Source organism: Pristiophorus japonicus, chromosome 19, assembly GCF_044704955.1.
Source record: "Pristiophorus japonicus isolate sPriJap1 chromosome 19, sPriJap1.hap1, whole genome shotgun sequence".
Lineage (NCBI taxonomy): Eukaryota > Metazoa > Chordata > Chondrichthyes > Pristiophoridae > Pristiophorus > Pristiophorus japonicus.
This window is the reverse complement of record NC_091995.1, coordinates 18,112,531-18,118,530: the sequence shown is the minus strand read 5'-3', so window position 1 is coordinate 18,118,530 and position 6,000 is coordinate 18,112,531. Positions and strand designations below refer to the sequence as shown.

General features: G+C 50.2%; 1 protein-coding gene across 4 annotated transcripts in view; it reads left to right on the top strand.

The window, feature by feature from the left end:
• Positions 1 to 732: 732 nt before the first annotated feature.
• Positions 733 to 6,000, top strand: part of LOC139229761 (flotillin-1-like) — a 55,930-nt gene continuing 50,662 nt past the window's right edge. Inside the window, exon 1 of one of the 4 annotated variants that reach the window (XM_070861335.1) lies at positions 733 to 874. The gene's annotated coding sequence lies outside the window, so the exon portion shown is untranslated. The other 3 variants (XM_070861332.1, XM_070861334.1, XM_070861336.1) reach the window with 3 other exon arrangements.

Here is a 6,000-nt window from a genome sequence, read left to right as displayed (position 1 = left end):
AAAAGTAGATTGGGTGACTGCTTTGCGGAAGACCTCCATTCAGTCCATAAGTGTGACTCCGAGCTTCCGGTCACCTGTCACTTTAATTCTCCGCTCCACTCCCACTCTGACCTCTCCGTCCTCGGACTCCTCCACTGTTCCAATGTAGCTCAACGAAAGCTCGAGGAACAGCACCTCATCTTTCGTTTAGGCACTTTACAGCCTTCTGGACTCAACATCGAGTTCAACAATTTCAGACTATAACCTCTGGCCATATTTTTCTCCCTTTCCTCCTTTTTTAAACCCTCCCTGCCACCCCCCCCCCGACCCCCACCCCCCGATCTTATGTAATTTTTTTGTTTCCCATGTCAGCTGGTAATTATTCCGCCATTCACACCCTATCTAGACTCAGCTTTTTCTAACTTCTGCCATTACCATTTCAATGCGGACCATCATCCCTTTTGTCTCTCTAATCTCTCCTGCCTTCCACCCCATCACACACCTTCACGTATATTCTTTCGTCTCCTCCCCCTTTCAGTGCTGCTTAAGAATCTGTTACATTTCGAACATTCGCCAGTTCTGACGAAGGGTCATCGACCTGAAACGTTAACTCTGTTTCTCTCCACAGATGCTGCCTGACCCGCTGAGATTTCCAGCGTTTTCCGTTTATATTTCCAGGTAGTGCCGTGCCTGGAGTTACAATGCTCCTCCTCCCTCCTGCAGGTGGCGCTATACCTGGTGCTGGCCCAGCAGTCTGCGCAGCCGCCGGCCTGCGAGCACCATCGGAGCAGGCCGGGGAGCGGAAGGAGCAGTGTGGTGGCATACCACTCCAGGGAGCAGCACGTGCTGGAGCAGGAGAGCAACGGCAGCGAAAAGGGACATCACCAAGGTCCAGGTCGGTGATTGGAGTGTGGGCAGGTACTGCAGGAGCGGCGAGGCCGGGGCGAAGGAGCGGCGAGAGATTGTAGAGGGATGTGATCGGGGCCCAGGAGAGGCGAGGGCCCAGGGGCAGCACGGGCCAGCCCACACTGCGATATGTGTGTGCGCACTAGGTCCGTGCAGCAGAGCTGGTCTCTGGTCGTCCTGGTCAACCCTTGCCACTGGGCCAAGACCTGGCTCTGTCCAGCCCGTGTGGTGGCTGGTGTGCAACGGTCACCACACATTAAAAAAATCCACGCACAGGCATCTTCCACCCGTCAAGATTTAGTTCGGAATCTGGAATGTTAGGTCCTTCATTGAAACACCTGTGAACTTTTTGACGTGGAAGCAAGTTATCCTCGACTCGAGGGACTGCCTATGATGATGATGACCTGCAGGATCAGTGCTCCACCCGGCCACAGGCGGCGCTGTACCTGGAGTATCAGTGCTCCTCCTGACCACAGGCGGCGCTGTACCTGCAGTATCAGTGCTCCTCCCGACCACTGAAGGGGCTGTACCTTTAGTATCAGTGCTCCTCCTGACCACAGGCGGCGCTGTACCTGGAGTATCAGTACTCCTCCCGGCCACAGGCGGCGCTGTACCTGGAGTATCAGTGCTCCTCCTGACCACAGGCGGCGCTGTACCTGGAGTATCAGTGCTCCTCCCGGCCATAGGCGGCGCTGTACCTGGAGTATCAGTGCGCCTCGACCACAGGCGGCGCTGTACCTGGAGTATTAGTGCTCCTCCCGGCCACAGGCGGCGCTGTACCTGGAGTATCAGTGCTCCTCCTGAGCACTGGCGGCGCTGTACCTGGCGTATCAGTGCTCCCTCCTACAGGTGGCGCTGTACCTGGAGTATCAGTCATCCTCCTGACCACAGGCGGCACTGTACCTGGAGTATCAGTGCTCCCTCCTGCAGGTGGCGCTGTACCCGGAGTATCAGTGCTCCTCCTGACCACAGGCGGCGCTGATCAGTGCTCCTCCTGACCACAGGCGACGCTGTACCTGGAGTATCAGTGCTCCTCCCGGACACAGGCGGCGCTGTACCTGGAGTATCAGTGCTCCTCCTGACCACAGGCGGCGCTGTACCTGGAGGATCGGCCGCGCTGCCTGTTGTCGGGGCTGGAGCTGCGGCTGGGTGTGTCAGTTTCTGACTGGAAGAAAACAGGGAGCGAGCCGGAGGTTTGAGTGTGCCAGGGATTGAGAAGCAGCAGCAGCAGGTGAGTGGGGAGGACTGTACTGAACCTGGGTCTGGAGCTGGAGCCGGAGCCTGAGCCTGGGCCTATCACACCACAGCAGCCTGTCCCTGGGCTCACACTTCACACAACAAGCCAGCATCCAAGTGCTGTCAGCTGGAGATTAGGGCCTGTGCGAGAGAGAGGGCAATAAAGTGAACCAAGCACCACCCAGGCAGTGTGTCACTGTGGAAAATTGGATTGTGAGTGATATCTTCAGTCTCTCAAAACCTTTCTGCACACTTTTTTATTGTGAATTCTTTATGGAAGGGAGAAAGACAGATTTGCATTTGCATAGCGCCTTTTGCAACCTCAGGAGCATTTTACAGCCCATGAAGTACTTTTTGGAGTGTAGTCACTGCTATAATATGGGCAACACGGCAGCCAATTTGTGCACGGCAAGCTCTCACAAAACAGCAATGTGATAATGACCTGATAATCTGTTTTTGTTATGTTGATTGAGGGATAAATGTTGGCCAGGACACTGGGCTAACTCCCCTGCTCCTCTTTAAAATCGTTCCATGGGAACTTTTACGTCCACCCAAGAGAGCAGACGGTGCCTCGGTTTAAAGTCTCATCCGAAAGACAGCACCGCGACAGTGCAGTGCTCCTTCGGCACTTCACTGGGGTATCAGCCTGGATTTTTGTGCTCAGGTTCCTGGAGTGGGACTTGAACTCTCAACCTTCTGACTCAAGCGAGGGTGCTACCCACTGAGCCACAGCTGACACTAAATGATGTTACTTGAACAAGCTGCCTCAGTCCTCCAATACTCCTTTGAAGTGCCTTGGGATGTTTCACTATGTTAAAGGCGCTATATAAATACAAGTTGTTGTTTAAAGAGAGAGCACATCAAGCAGGAGATGGGGAAAGCTCGTGGGTGGGGGCTAGTGAAGAGATAGAACGGCAAACAGGCTTTCGGAGAGCGTTAAAGAGCAGGCTGGACTGACTGACAGATGGACCAGGGATGGTGGAGTGAAAAGGCGATCGAGGGTGAGTACGAACTCAGAGTCTGAGGAACGGTGGGTGTGGATGAGGAGATGCAGCTCCAGAAGGTTGTTCAGCTAAGTGAAGGGGGAACGAGGGATGTGAAGATGAGGACCGAGTTAGTGCAGGAGAATGCGAAGCTCTCCCATGTCGGCCGTACGGAGGCAGCATCGGGTGCTTGTGGGCCAGTTCGGAGCAAACCATTTGCTCCTTCATTCACCATTTGCAAATGTGAGAGATTGTGGATGAGGATATGGGCTAAAAGGGAGGAAGCAACTAGAGTTACAGAAAGCGATTGTACTGCTTGGATTTAAGAGGATCTAAAAAGGGATCACACAGGGCATCGTGCCACTAACAGTGTCATTTTGTACCTGGGTAATCAAATTAGCAAAGGCAGACTTGCAGGAGCTGTTCTGTTGAACTGACAGTACATAGGATGATGAAACTCGGCATAAAGAAGGTGCAGTCTTGTTGCTGAGTTTTTAAAGGCATGCCGATGTTCATCCAAAATTAGAGGTGAACAGTTTTTTTTCACCACAAGGTGCAGTTTGCATCAAAGTGTGCCACCGTATTGGTGCCGTGGCACCCAATTTGACTCTTGAGCTGAGCTTCAGACTCCAATATCCTCTCCGTGCCTTCAGCTGCCTGGTCCCCAAGCTCTGGAATTCCCTCCCTAACCCTCTCCGCCTCTTTACCTCTCTTTCCTCCAAGACGCTTCTTAAAACCAACCTCTTTGACCAAGCTTTGGGCCACCTGACCGAATATCTCCTTATGTGGCTCGGTGTCAAATTATGCTTGATAACGCTCCTGTTAAATGCCTTGGGGACGTTTTGCTAAGTTAAAGGCGCTATATAAGTACATTCTTTCAGATGCAACGTCTGCTCTCTCGGGTGGATGTAAAAGATCCCATGGCACTATTTCGAAGAAGAGCAGGGGAGTTCTCCCCGTTGACCTGGGCCAATATTTATCCCTCAAACTGTTTTTTGTTATGTTGATTATCTGGTCATTATCACATTGCTGTTTGTGGGAGCTTGCTATGCGCAAGATGGCTGCCGCGTTTCCCACATTACAACAGTGACTACATTCCAAAAGTACTTCATTGGCTGTAAAGCGATTTGGGACGTCCAGTGGTCATGAAAGCCGCTATATAAATCCAAGTCTGTCTGTCTTTGCTGAAATGGCATTGCATCTGTTCTGTGTGGTCATTGTGTCAAAAGTACTGTTGGGCAATTCTCCGTCCCCAGGAATGCAGGCAGTGCTTCTTTTATCTTCATGATTAATTCATTGAGGAAGTGGGAACGGATTGTGAAAGTACTGGGTGACTGTTCTGGAAAATTTAATCGTTATTTTTGTTACTCAATATCCAAACCCGTTTGTAATGCGTAACCTGTATTATTGCTGCACTCCCTGGTTGACTGTGTAACAACGACCTTTTGATTCAGTGGAAGTTAACATTGTAAAGCTGCTTTTTTTAAAAAATAAAAGTTTTTGTTAAGTAAAGCGAGTGTTCTATCCAGTTGAAACACAGAGTAAATGTTGGAAACACTCAGCAAGTCTGGCAACATCTGAAAAGGAAAATGTCAGTGTTTTAGATTCAACTTTTTGTCCAAACTGTTCTCAACCCCACTCCACCGTCCCACCATCACTCTTGATCCCTTCTCTCTTGATCCCATTCAGATTCTTCACTTCAGTGGCCTTCTCCTGGTAACTTATCCCACAAGTTGTATTGCACTTTTAGGAACATAGGAACAGGAGAACATAAGAAATAGGAGCAGGAGTCGGCCATTCGGACCCTCCAGCCAGCTCTGCCATTCAATAAGATCATGGCTGATCGTTTACCTCAACTCCACTTTCCTGCACTATCCCCATATCCCTTGATTCCCTTAATATCCAAAAATCCCAAAAGTGGCCTTCCCCTGGCAACTTATTACACTTTGAGGAACATGGGAACATAAGAAATAGGAGCAGGAGGAGGCCATTCAGCCCCTCTTGCCTGCCCAGCCATTCGATGAGATCATGGCTGATCTGTGACCTAACTCCATATAACCGTCTTTGGCCTATATCCCGTGATACCTTTGGATAACAAAAATCTATCAATCTCAGATTTAAAATGGACAATTGACCCAGCATCAATTGCCATTTGCTGAAGAGAGTTCCAAACCTCTACCACCCTTTGTGTGTGGAAGTGTTTCCTAATTTCACTCCTGAAAGATCTGGCTCTAATTTTTAGGCTGTGCCCTCTAGTCCTAGAATCCCCAACCAGCAGAAATAGTTTCTCTCTCTCTCCACCCCATCAGTTCCTGAAAACTTTGATCAAATCACCCCTTAACCTTCTAAATTCCAAAGAATACAAGCCTAGTTTGTGTAATCTCTCCTCGTAATTTAACCATTGGAGTCCAGATATCATTTTGGTAAAGTTAAACTGCGCTCCCTCCCAATATATACATTCTAAGGTGCGGTGCCCAGTCCATAAGAAATTGGAGCAGGATTAGGCCATGTGGCCCCTCGAGCCTGCTCCGCCATTCAATACGATCATGGCTGATCCGATCATGGACTCGGGACCACTTCCCTGCCAGTGGGGGAAAAGTGGGAATATGGTGTTGAGATAGAGGATCAGCCATGATCATATTGAATGGCGGTGCAGACTCGAAGGGCCGAATGGCCTACTACTGCTCCTATTTTCTATGTTTCTAGGTTGAGGGGGTGGGGGTCAGGTTCATTGAGGAAGGACCAGTGCCTGTGGAACTGTGTCACGATAAGCAGTCAGCACCTTCAGGAGAGTGGGAGAGAAGTAAAATGGCCTCCGCTCCATTACCCAAGAGTATGTCAGATCTTCTAAAGCTGTCAGCGTCAGTCAGTTTCTGTTCAGATGGACACCAGAGGG